At 44.8% G+C, this 13717-nt stretch overlaps 1 protein-coding gene across 5 annotated transcripts in view; it reads right to left on the bottom strand.

Annotated features, from left to right (window-relative positions):
* Positions 1-13717, bottom strand: part of KDM4B (lysine demethylase 4B) — a 165534-nt gene that overhangs the window by 84820 nt on the left and 66997 nt on the right. The gene's annotated exons all lie outside the window — the stretch shown is intronic.

Genomic DNA, 13717 nt, shown 5'->3' with positions numbered 1-13717 from the left:
AAAGATCCGTGCCAGGGGCTGGGCTATGACGCTCACCAGCTCCTTGAGTACCCTGGGGTGTAGATTGTCACGGCCGGCTGACTTGAAGGTATCCAGCTTCTCAAGGTGTTCCTTCACAAGGTCAGCATTAATGGAGGGCAGGGGATCTCCCTCACCCGGACCTCCCTGTTCTGTAGCGGGCATGGGTGTCCCATGGGACTGATGAAAGACCAACGCAAAGTACCCATTTAATAGGTTGGCTTTTTCCTGGGTGTCAGTTGTCCCATCTGGTTGTTTTAACAAGGTCTGACAAACAGGCTCTGCTTTCCAGTAGAAAGTGGCCAGTGATCCTTTCTTCCTCTTCCAGTAAAACCCCCTCTACAGTGCCCAAGAGTGCAGGGAATGCTTGCATCCTTACCATACAATGAAATGGTCTGCACAAGCCTGTAGTAATGCTAGCTGCTAGGAGATACTCTAAGATTAACCCCTTTCCAAAGGTCAAAGATCTAAAACCTACCAGCTGTACCTCCAACAGCAAGGATTCAGTACAGAGGGTGTTTGTATACAAGTAAGGGAGGTGAGAGATTATTCATCTATCCAAAAAGACAAAAAGATATCACAGGCACCAAAGGCCTCTCCGAGAGAGACGTGAAAAATGAAGTGTTTCCAGTCCTCTCACTCTGAATCCACATCTACCCGCAGATATTTTCAAAGCAGCATGAGAAGCTACTGCGTTATTAAGCGCAAGCAAGATCCGGATCCCGATGACGGAGATTAAGAAGTACTCATCTCCAAGCCACCCAGTGAAAACTGCGCAACAGGAACTGGGAACTGTCACCAGGGAACCAAGCTGGAAGGAAATTAGAAGCACGGCTGTCAGGAAAGACACATGATTAAACAAAATGAAGCTAAAAACCAGGACAGGCTGTTCAGAAGAGGAGTCTGCTCCAAATGCACTGTCATAAAATGCAATCTTTATTTTTTTAGATGTTCTTCGTATACATGGTGAAAGAGTAGGCAGGTAATGAATGCTACACTTAGGATAGCAAAGGTATTTAATAAAGCATTTATGGAAGGCAGGGGGAAGAGTGCCAAGGTGAAGAGAGCTCTTTTTCCTTACCCTTCCCCTGCAAACTGGCAAGGGAAAATTGCTGCTGGAGCAGACAGTATTAGTACACCAATCATGTAGCAATACTACTGGACTCAAAGGAGTGCCCCATCAGTGCTCACCTGATCGGGTGGCACTGTCGCACAAAATGCAACAGAAAGGTAAGACTGGCTGAAGATGAATCAGCTCCAATGAGACTGGCAGAAAAGCAACAGCAAAAGAGTGTTTTACTTCTAAGACCCTTGGAAAAAAAAAAAAAGAGGGCAGGAAAGCAGGGGCCCAGCTCAGCTATCAACTGATTTAACTAAGGTAGACAGGAGTGCTGCAAAGAGAGAGAACAGGCTTTTAAACTGTAGTGACATCAGTTTAACATGTACATTCATCACTTCCAAGGAGCCACAAGCACAAAGTTGATCAATATGGACTTACTGCCATGCAGAAAACAAGAGAAAGAGAGACAACTCCCTTTCCCGTGCCTACCCACCCACTCTCACTTGGCCTGAAACCCCCTCTGCCCTCCCCAACACAGACCCTGGAGCACATCCACTATGAGCACACCCACCAGCAGAGAAACACTTCTGAGCCAGATGAACTGGATGGAGACATGAGAAGATTCATCTTCCCTGAAGCACGTTTACTGTGAAGGCATAAAGATGCATTTAAATTACACTTATAATAGTTTTCTAGGATTCCTGCAGAGTTTGAGTTAGCTTCTTGTCACCAGCAGGAAAAAGCCACGGGAAAAGATGCTTGGAAGGACATGCATTTTTTTTTTTACAACAGGCAGCGAAGTACTCCCATTTTTTGAGTATTAAAGCTGCTCCCAGTCACTAAAGAAAGGAAGAAAAGGGAACCACAAAGATAGTGGGAGTTTTTACATACCTACTGAAACCCACTACCTATCAGGTATTAAATTTTGATCTTACCTGAAACTCCTACTTGGAGAGGGATCTATTTCCTAAAACAAGGGTGCTATTCAGCTGGGATCAAGAACACCAGGCTCAGTATTTGGATTTCTGACAGGAGCCCACAACCAGAACTTGAGTTTTGGTGAAGCAGAAAACATACAACAGAAGTCAGCTCATACAGGGTAGTTATCAGCGTTAAGTGAGGGTCTCAAGCTGCAGAGCACTGGCTACTTCACGCAGACACTTATTTCATAGTTTCACAGTTGTTAGGGGCTGGAAGGGACCTTACAGATCATTGGGTCCAGCCCCCCACTGGGGTCAGATGAGCCCAGCAAGATGGGCATCAAGATGCTTTTAGAAGATCTCCAGGGTGCAGCAAGTATAAAACAGCTCACTCTACTTTCAAAGCGCTACCCTGTACTTACTGAGTGCATCTCCACATTCATTAATGCACCTTAGATACTGCACATTTAGTTTAGTACTTGCTTAATACAGGACTAACTAAATGCACAGTAACTAGCAGCACTGGCGCAGTTATTTTGTGATGTTTATTGCTCATTAGCCTCATAACATTATGCAGTAGGCTATTAGCACAATTTCTAACCGCCATGCTACTGCGCAGTGTTATTAGGCTACTGAGCAGTAGGCATCTCATGTAGACGTGCCCACGGTGTACTACGAATAGGCATGTGAAGAGTTAGTGCAGAATAGCTAGTGTACCATAAATTCAGGCCGCACCTTAGTTTGAGACAACTTCCTTATGTAAAAAAAAGAAAAAACACACCTTGCCTTTTCTCTTCCAGCCAAGTAGAGGTCAAGAGGCTAGAGACTAACTGGTGGTGATAATGCTCAGAAGTGATACAGCACTAGTCTTCAAGGAGCTGTACAAACATTAATTTTTAGTTCTACTGACTTGTTCCACTCCCTCTTAAGCCCTACACATACATAACCAGAGAGATAATTATATTTGCATAGGGTATACTTAGCTTATTTTCCAACCCCCCACATTTGCCTTCCCAGGACTCTAATGTAACTGCTGCAACAGTACTAACGCTCTTAGGGGCATGCCCCAATTTAGCTAACAGTGAAGTCAACCAAATACACAACTCGACACTTAAGGGCATGGTTCAGAAGTTTTTATTCAGTTTCTAAGAAATCAAGACTTTCACAGACCTCAACAGGAGAGCTGTGGTTGCGCAAAGGCTTGAGGTTTTATTTCTCTGTCAACATCTGTCCAAATATACAATACTGTCTTGATTAGGAGGGGGGAAATGAAGTTTCTTGAATAACAAACAGCACCGGCAAGCCCTCTGATGGTAGGCAATGTCACTCCCACCCTTTCGTCAAGACTAGAGCTGAACAATTCCTCTCTGCATTAAATTAAAATGGACTGGTTTGGACTCATAGCCATGATACCCTGGTGCCAGAACACGAGCACTGGAGCCTCATGGCATCCAAATGTTATATGAGACCTGAGCCTAGTAAAGCCAGCTCCTCAGAAGGTACAAAGCCAGCTAGAGAGATCCCATGGCCCTCTTACTTTTGTCAAGCCTTTGGTTAAAATTCTCATGACGTGCAAGGATGGAAAAAGGAAGTCCCACAGCAACAAAAGCAAATCTGCCTCTCACAACATTTTGCCGTTGAAGCTCATTGAGTTTCAATTACATCCCAAGGTCTGACAATGCTACACAGCATTGGTAGCTTGGGGACAGACTTCACAAGAACGACTCCTGAAGGGCTGGGACCCCTTCCAGAACAATGGGACACGTGACACCCATCCACGACGGGCTCCAAACATGCACAGTTAAGAACGCTGGTGTCTTCTCCTACCTCGCGTTAACTGAAATGTTAGGATTTTAAAACATTACTCTGCGACCCACTCCACTGAGGCCGTCAATAAGGAACAGGCTCTCCAGTTCAAGAATCCATAATTTATGTGCTCCTTGAAGTGAAGGGACCATTGTTGTGCTTGGTGGAACAGTGTTTCGGAAGCTGCTCTTTTTCCTTTCACAGCGACGTTCCCCAGGTGTCCCTTCAGCGTTGCCTTTTGATGCTATTCCAACAAAGTGATGCCAGCAGGGGAGGCAGAGACAAACGTAAGGAGAACTTTTCTTTTTTTTTAAGGGATTTTGGTGGTCTTGTGATACAAACCTTCCTCAAGCCAGGTGACCCTAAAGCTTCTACCTTCTGACACATGAATGATTGGGTCTCATAGCCTTAGATCAGGGACTCGCATGCAACAGGAGAGCTGAAAGAATAAACTGCAACAAGCACATTCTTCATGTAGCTATTTACTGCAACCGCAAAGCACACAGCACCCTCTACGCCATAAATCAGAGGGTTAGTGAGGCAGATAAAGAATGGGAGATCATGTCAACCCAGCTACCTCCGGATTCAACTGGGTCAGAGGCAGCTTTCCGTTCCAGAAGGCTTGCCATCTCCCCTGGGCTCCTAGGTAATCATCCAGAGCAGGCAAACTTACTACCAAACAGGAGAACAAACAGTCCTCAAAAACAGCAGACACAACCTGGTTTACAATGTGCAGTAATCGTGGCTCCAAGTAAACTAGATGCCAAGTATCAGAATAGGTCTCAGTGGTAAACCAAGAAAAGCAAACAAAGTGGCTGCAACCTTCAGCAGTCACCCTTAAAACAGAGGAGGAGTAAGAATGGGGGCATTGCTGTTCTGCTTCATGAGCAGAAAACACTCTCACCTGGTGTTTTACAGGGCTGTAAACAGACATCTCATTGGAAGTTGGCCTGACTGGCCCAGCGTTTGACCAGGAGTGGCTCAGTCATTTGCCCTTTGAACCTGTATTGCTGCTCCACTGCCAAGAGCTGAACCAATCTTACCCTGGATGATGCACAAGAACCCCAGATGTACACGGCCATCTTCCAAATAAAAGCTTTTGCACACGTTATCCTGCACAAGATCACAGAAGAGCAAGGCTGCAAGGGATCTCATGAAGTCATCTAGTTCAGACCCTGCTCAAGGCAGTAACCCTGCCTAAAACCATCCCAGGAGCAGAAAGAGGTAGTTAACCACACCAGTTGGAAGCCAGGCAGAAGGCAGGGTAGATTTACACCCTACAGACTAACTAAATCAGAGATGTACAGGCATAAGCTTGCACAAACTCGAGCTCACTTCATCCCAGCCAAGTATCTGCCCAACCTGCACTTGAAAATGTTCAGGGATGGAGTCTCCCCAACTTTTCTAGGTAGCTTGTTCCAACGCTTGGCCACCCTCGAAGTCAGAAAGTTCCTAACCTCCAACCTAAATTTCCCCTGCTGCAGCTCGAGTCTGTTCTTCCTAGTCCTATGTCCTATAGCCACAGGTAAAAGCCCATCTCCATCATCTCTACAATTGCCCTTCAAGAATTTTAAGACTTATCATATCCCCCCTCCCTCCCCAGTATTCTCATCTCCAGACTAGGTCACCCTAGCTCTTTCAGCCTTTCCTCACAAGTCATGTTTCCCAGGTCTCCAAACACTGTTGTACCTTGTGCTCCAGAGGGACTTGAAATGGGACAACACACCTGAAGAATCCCAGGATAAAAGACTTTCTCCTCGGACAAGTGCAAATGTCTATTTACAGCTTAAGGGACTAAATATGAGGAGGCAGAGCGAGCCTAGGGCTCAGGTGGACTCTCAAATGGCTAACCTGGTCCTTACCGTTGGAGAAACGGCACTGTCAACACTATTCCTCTTTATGACACAGAATAAGCTCCTTGTTGCATATAGTAATGCAATACAGCAGGACTGTTTCACAACGGTCCTTAGTTCAACATGTAAAACAATAAGGTACAAAGAGAGGATGTTTTTGCACAGGGTGGATGTGCATGCCTTCCAGAAACAAAACTCTTGAGATTCAAGCTGAAAAAAATTGTTCACTTGGAACAGCATTCAAGGTATCAAATGCAGCTCAGTTAATACATACTGCAATGCAATGATACAGGTTTGATTTCGACCATTTACAAGATACATATCCCTCTGCCTTATCAAAATTGTTCCTGCCAGCACCTCAGGAATTACATTCTTTGGAAACTAAATGGGCCTTTAAAGAGAAAAATCCTCCTGCACCCATGTGTGTTGTATAAGCAGTGCTTCAGCTGGTGCATTGCTAACCTGTTGCCCAGCTGTATTTATTTACGTCGTACTTTACAGACAAGATCCATCATATCCAAGCGCTAAAAATCTAAATTAGATCTGTATCGCAGCAACAGACAAGGAGGTATGGCAACAAGGGGGGCACGAGCAGTAAACTATGTGAAAGAAATACTTCTCCTAAAAGACCAATCTTCCCCAAGACGTGCAGGATAAATATACTGCGTGCAATCTTGCTTGCTCCTTGTTCTTCTAAAAAAAAATGGTCAGTCAACCAGGCCTGGAGTGGACAGTGCTAGCGTGGAGACTGGTAATGGAAAGGCAGCCAGGAGAAGAAGGTTACTTGTGCCAGTACATGAAAGGAGACAAGGCAATTTGACCCCATTTTGTATTGAAAGAGAGAACGAGAGCATCTTTGGAGTAAATGGGATATAATGTGAAGCTATGAAAATGCCAGTCTGCAGTCACATGGATGTTATCCACTAATATCTGCTCTTAAGGTTATAGGGACCATAAGAAACTGCTCCCCTTCCATCTGCCTATTTCTAGTCTGGTTTGCTCAAAAGAAAAAAAAAACAAAAAAACCCTAGAAAAGCTGCCCTGTGAAGTGAACAGGAATTTTTCAGAGGCCGCAGGTTTTGCAAGTGCCTCTTGAATAGGGAAGACTATAAGTAGAAGCTGCTGCAGGGGAGGGAGGGGTCCCAGCCTGACAGCTCACTAATACTCGCTATAAAAAGCGTTATTAATGATCTACTTGATTAAATGTGATCCTACGCCACCTTCACTGACCGACAGGGCACCTGAATAAATAAACAGCAAAAGCAAAGCCTACCAGAGCAGAAAGGCAGAATGGGACTGCAGGCTCATGTAGCAAGAATATGCACTGCTGGAAGAAAAAGCTCTCAGGTGCTGTCTTTCAGCCATAAGATGGCCTTGAGGCTGTTAAACAGAATACGTAAATCAAATCAAATCAACTGGAGACCGCTGCCAGAGCAGCCAGCATCCATGCGAAGATGGGGCAGAGGAATTTCTTCTTGCTATGTCCTTGTCTAAGAGTCTGTCTCCAAACACCAGCCGCAGGTGTAGAAAAAAAATGACTTGAATGTAGGTGCTTAAACTGCAATGCTGTTTGCACGGTAAGAGTCTAAGTGCCAAGGAATCCCGAGTACAGGTGGATACCTGAGAGGCTGTGCTGTCCTCTTTTCCTGAGGATAACCCTCCAAGTATTTTACTTTTAATCTTCTCGGTATGTAGCAGATGATTTATACGCAGCTCTATTCTAATAATGCATCTTAAAAAGCAGCATGTCCTGCAGAAGTTGGGTCCCTGTCTAGAAAACAAGGGAATCAGACATGGATGTCACTTTAAAGAGGTAGAAGGGGCTGGTGACAGTGCTCAATGATTACACGCATGAGTTCCCAAGCCGATTTCTGATCCCCTTCATATTCGATAGACCAGCAGCTGCCAGTGGCGTCACTCAACGACAGCTCCTCCATGCTGATTAAGAAGTGGTTCAGATACGCGCCATCCAAGCCTTCTCACTTGGGAGTAAGGCAAATGCAACAAGAAGCCCTGAGAACAGGCTTAGGCATTTACAGTGACAGTGATTCTCAAAATCGGGGTACCAGGGCACCCTGAGGTGCAGGGGTGAGAAGATAAGTGAGGTGTTGGGAGATTAAGCAGATAAACTACGCAGGTAAGTGGAGGCTTGGGCTTGCCCCTGCCCAAAGAATGCTCCAACCTCCTGCCATACCCCTCTGTAAGGAAGCAAGCACTGCAATCAATACATTAGTTTTTTTAATTGGATGCCACTTAATACACAAAAAGTTACAGAGGGGTGCTTCAAGTTCAATGAGGGGTGCCTTAAGTCAAAAAAGATTGAGAATCACTGGAGTACAATATCAATGGCAAAGCCTATCAAACTTTGTGCTTTGGGGTATATGATCACAACCACAGGACAAGAACAACATTTGCCCCCAGCACAAAGCAGTATTGTTCACTGCATGACACGGAGAAGAGTATGTGATACTTTCCCCAAAATCCCCAGAGACTGGCTACTATCAAACACACAATTAAGATGCGCCCAGTCCAGAATGATTCCCATATTGCAGTGCTAAAGAAAAACGCACCAACAACTTCCTTTGTACAAACCAAAGCCAAGAAGGAGCTATGGAGGCTTCAGACCCAACCATTCGCACAAAGGTTGCTCGTCTAAACAGGGCTGTCAGTTTGGAAACATCTTCTCATTAAGCCCTGCTCCAGGAGTATGCTCCCACAGTAGGAACAAATTTCCGCCCTTTTGGGATGTCATGCGTTTAAAATAGTATGGTGAGATCATTTCTGTTACTAGCTGCCCAGCACTTAAAAGGAAATAAAACCCCCATCTACTGGCCTGTGAAGAAAGGTCACCAAGTCTGAGTTTTCATTTCTTTAATTACCTCGCTCACATTACTTGAATTAGACTAGGGAAGCAGAGCCCAGACAACTAACCCATGATTTGTTCCACTTACACCTCCAGTTTTAATCACATTGCAACCAGGCCACGAGATAGCCATTTCGTTAGGGAGTATCTGCACACCATGATGTCATGGCTATGTACCCGTGGGCTGGCATACAGATGATCTCTGCAGCGCAAGCGGATCCCCAAGAGAGAAGGAGAGAAAGTGACTTTGTAGAGTGGAAACGAGTCAGGAAAAACAAAGAAAAATTGGAGGAAGGAAGTTCTCAAATGTCATCAATCTGGCATCGTCCCAAGCATCCAGGAGCAGTGACGAGGCCTGAAGTAGTTTTGGTAATGCAACACAAGGTTACAGTAAGCCTTTACATCTGTGATTCAAACAGCAAGCGTTATTATTACAAAGCGGGATGTTGAAGCCCTTCCTGCTGATCTATTCCAATAAAAATAGAAATCGTTTCAATAGTTCAGTAGGAGACAGCCCAGTAACCATACTTGATAGAAAGCAGTCCTGAGGATTCATATACATCTTGAGAGACAGAAAGGAGTTTTGTTTGTCACAAGCCAGTACCTGGAGTCGGAGCCAAAGAAGCAATTACTCGAGAGATCAGCAGACCTGACCTGAAAGCAGCAAGCACCTGTTCTGATGAAAGAGCTGAAACTAGATCAGACCAGGCCCGCGGGAAAAGCAAGAGAATTGTTGAGCGCTTGCGGTGTCCTATCTCCCAAGAATCGGCAACAGTCGGCTTCCCTACCTGAGCCTGAGACATGCTAAGCAGATACAAGAGACAAACCAGAAAGCACAAATTTGACTTGACAATCCTACCATGGACTGGCTCTTAGCTTAGCTAACAAAAGGATTCCTTGGTAGAGACCCCAATATGGTAAAAGGCCATCTGTGAGAGCAAGTAGCTGACAGATAACAGCTCATATAAAACCAAATGTTCCTCTTGAGTTCATTACGCACGCTCCCACTATTCGCCGACAGCATTTCCCATAAGCACCTCTTACAAAATTAATTTCTTCTAGGCTCTTAAAAGCCTTTTGCTGTAACAGGACACCCAGCTATTTACTCAAGTGCCCGCCACCTTTAACCAGCTTTTTGTACAAAGTATTTTCTGGCACAGGTTTACAGAGCTGCAAGGTCCATTCAGCCATCATTAGTAATCCGCGTAACTTTGCGGCCACTGTTGATTTTCTGTTAGTGCTGATGCGTGTTCTGCTAGGAACTGGTTGTGCTGTAATTGTAAACTGATCATTAGACTCGATTTTTGGATATAATGAATTTCTGGAGGCCAGGCAGGGCTCGCTGTAGTTGTCAGCCCATTCTGTCTGCCTGGCAGGCAGCTAGCGCTGCTGTATCCAGGTTTTTCTGAGGTTGCCCTTCACAATGGAATATGAACTCCTTCCTCAAATCGCTCCTTAACATCTTTCCTTCCACCCACAGCTACGAACGGCAGAAATTGTGTTGCAGAACAGAACAAAATGAAGGGCACGAGTCAACTGGCTTGCTGTGAACACCAAGCTGTTACCAGGCTCTTGTGCAGCAGTAGGAGCAGAAGTCTGGCATGCTGGCAACCGGAGGAGAGGCGATGAAACCAACAGGCAGAGCCTGGTGTTGCTCAAGTATTATTCTGTATTCTGCTCAAGTATTATACTTCCAGAATGCCATTTGGTCCAGGATTCCTAAACAGCGATAGCGAATTCAGGGAAAAATTACTCCAGTGCGGATGGAAAAAATTATTCCAGTTGACTGACCTGAAGAGTCAACATAGCTGCTTTAGTCAGTTAAAAAACTGCACTGACCAAAATCACATCGTCCAGGACTTTCCTTTCTTCAGGAACAGTGCAGACAATGTGAGTTTACATAAAGCACAGCCATCTGATATTTCATTAAATCCTTATTTAGCTTAAAATGAGATTCAAATGAACCTTTTGCCCTTATCCGAGCAGAGCCCTCGCACCTCATCTAAAATCTCCCGCCAAGGTACCAAAGGGTTAATGAACATGTGTGTAAAGCCCGGTTTTGGCATTAGCTGGAAACCTACAAACAGAGAAGAGTCACTGCGTGGCTTGGAAATAAATTGGGCATCTCCTTCCACACTTCATCTTTCTCTCCCCAGATTTGCTTGGAGCTCTCCATGTTGCTTGTTCAGTAATTTCACGCTACGCCGCCTAACAACGTAAGCAAGGAGGCTCAATCTAAAACTGCACTTCCCAAATGTCACTTGTTTGTGAACACATGGGTGAGCCCAAAATTGCTTTTAATATTAGAGTGGTGCCTGCTGGCACCCACTGTAGTTAAGGGTCTGTCAAAATCTGCATGATAAACCCCCATTTTTGGGGGGGGTTCATAACTCCATGGCAATTTGCTACAGACATGAACTGAGCTCGTATCAAATTTGCTTGGCCATTTCTAAGTCGGAAGCTGATGAAGCTCATTTAAGACCTCTTGCGGTTTTATGCTTTTCCGACGGCTCCTTTAACTTCAAAATGGGATCTCAGTCTTCTGGGGTCTACCCTGCCCCTTACTTACCCTGCAGCACACCTTGGTAGGGGTCAGATATTTGAAAGGGGGAGAAGCAGGAAGCAGAGGTAGCTGCCTAAAAGTATTGTTCGTCTTTTCTTCCCTTATAAAGGTTATTATTTGGTTAGTCATCACTAATATCAAAATTGTTATCATTAATAGCTTGGAATTCACGCCCAACTGGCAAGGTATTTACAAGGATCTTTTTCTTGAAATTGCACGGCGGCTGTAGGACCACTGGTGTAGGCTGGCAGAAGGCACTTTCACCACTCTTTCCTAACCCTGCCCAGAGCAGGTCTAGACAACACAAAGGCACAATGTTTAACAGCCTGTTCACACTAGTCCCTCACCCTCTCTGCTACCAATGGAGTTGCAATGGTGAGAATTTCAAGAAGTTTAGCATACGTGAGGTTAGAGATGAAGTCACTTACTTCAGCTATCATTCTAGCTTGGTGACTCAGCCAGAAAGCACTGCAAAAAAAAAAAATCAGAATTTTTCTTTCGATCCGTAACGGATGTCTGCTTCCCCCCCTTTTATTTTTTTTTAATTAAATCTTAAATTATACAGGAATTGATGTTGCCTCTCTAGCACATTAGCCAGACGTTACTCAATCCATGCTCGGGCACCAAAGATGTTCCCAGCCAGAACAGCTACTACGGCTACGAATTCCATGGTCTTTAAAATGGCTTTGCATCAACAGGATCCGCTTAGTTTTGATTTCAGCAGAAGTTTAGTTTAACGGCATTTTAAAAAAATGAAGATGAAAAAATTGAAGTTCAACTTCAAAGGAACTGGCTATGGTCTAGCCAACATCAGGAAAGAAAGCAACTAAAAACGACATGGCTGTGACCAGCCCTGCAACTCCCTAGCACAGAGCTTCTCAAACCGTGGTCTGCAAGCTCCATTCAGGTGGTCTGCAGAAAGGTTGCAGAGCAATCGATAATACCCGTACTTGTAAGGTAAGACTACTGATATTCAAATACGGGTTGTGTGCTTTGATTTGTAGAACAAAAAAAATATTGTTCAGCGGTCCGCCGAGGCCCTCAGCAATTTTCAAGTGATCTGCAAAAAAAAAAAAGTTTGAGAACCACTGCCTTAGCATATACTTTTGTGGACCCTGGACCATCAGACCTTGAAAATTTAATAAAAATGTATTGGAAAGGGTTCAGTTTCCTGCACACAGCATAAAAGCAGTTGGAAGTTAAGTAGAAGTTTTTCTCCGTGGTTTATGATTCCCTAGTCAAGCATATTATAATAGCTTTAAGTCTCCTTCTGAAGAAGTCGGCGCCAGCCCTATCTGGAGACACCTGTTCTATTATGGCGCACATGCTTGGAAATAATTACTACAGCTCTTGGCTAAAGCCCCTAATCTCTAGTGCCTTACCCCAGAATCGAAAAAATCAGTCTAATCTGAATGACTGTCTAGATCTACAACCTTACTTGCACCAGCCCTACTACAAAAGTCAAAGCAGACTTGAGCTCAAGGAGGGAAGCGGGATGCGACTGCAACATGTGACAAGGCAAGACAGCGCCGGCTGATGAATTCTGTTCATGCTCCGAGCTGCAGCAGCGCACGGTGGAATTCCCATCAAGCAGCCTCACATTTCCTCCAAACTGTCAATAAAAAATACTGCCAAGATGTATGTTCGTGGAGGTAAGGGGAATTTATTTTAGAACAAGTATAGAGTTCAAATGTCACATTTGTCAGCTAATAACAGATCCCCCGAGACCATGCGCTGCAAATTACTGGAAAAATAAACGAGGCAGGCACTTCACCTTTCAGCAGCCTGAAGGGATGGCCACCTTTCTATGGGATGAGCTGCTCAGACACTAAAGATGATGGCATTTGATAGTCGCAGCCAGTCTGCCCGTGCCTACCTAGGCAATGTCACAGAACATTGAGCAAGGAGGATGAGGATGTAGCAGAGAGAAGAGCCTCTGCGGGGTGTCACTAGTTACAAGCATCTCCCTCTCCTAGCTGGACAGACTGTATTGATCCATTAAAAATTGAGAACTTGAAAGAAAGAGGCAGGAAGATGAAGAGTAACTTTTCTTCAAGTCACTGTAGTTTCTGGGATTCCACAAGTTCCTTGACAGCCGAGCAAGAAATGGAAACTAGGACGAGCACATGCAGCCTCTCAGGAGCAGAAGGAAGTGCCTCACATCACTGAAGCAGCAGCCATTCAGATTGATTAATGACTATCAATGATTATCAGTGACTAAAATCATGTCTAGGATATCCTGGCTTGGCTGGGAAGAAGACAGCTGAAAGGACTACAGCTTGAAGATGAAAAGTTAGAGGGAGGGTGCTGTCAGGAACATAAATATCCCCAAGGCTGTGACGGGAGGGTTAAAAAACTTCATGATCGACTATCTACTCCATACACACACACAACACAAGCCACTACTGAATCTGTATGCATCTCAGTGCCTCGATCCAGGGACCAAAGCAGCCGAGCTCATTATGAAAATCAGTGTTCAGGTACAGCCGATTTCAGACTTTGAAGGCGATATCGCTCTATGGCAGAAATGAAGTCCTTCTCCATGTCAATTTAGCATTGCTTGGATAGTACCACACACTAAACTGCTGTTACCTGTGTAAGTATTCATCCTCTCTCGCAACATGCAGGAAAAAT

The sequence above is a fragment of the Gavialis gangeticus genome, unplaced genomic scaffold, assembly GCF_001723915.1.
Source record: "Gavialis gangeticus isolate Ggan-Ray unplaced genomic scaffold, GavGan_comp1, whole genome shotgun sequence".
Lineage (NCBI taxonomy): Eukaryota > Metazoa > Chordata > Crocodylia > Gavialidae > Gavialis > Gavialis gangeticus.
The sequence above is the reverse complement of the archived record's forward strand: the minus strand, read 5'-3'. Positions and strand labels throughout refer to the sequence as shown.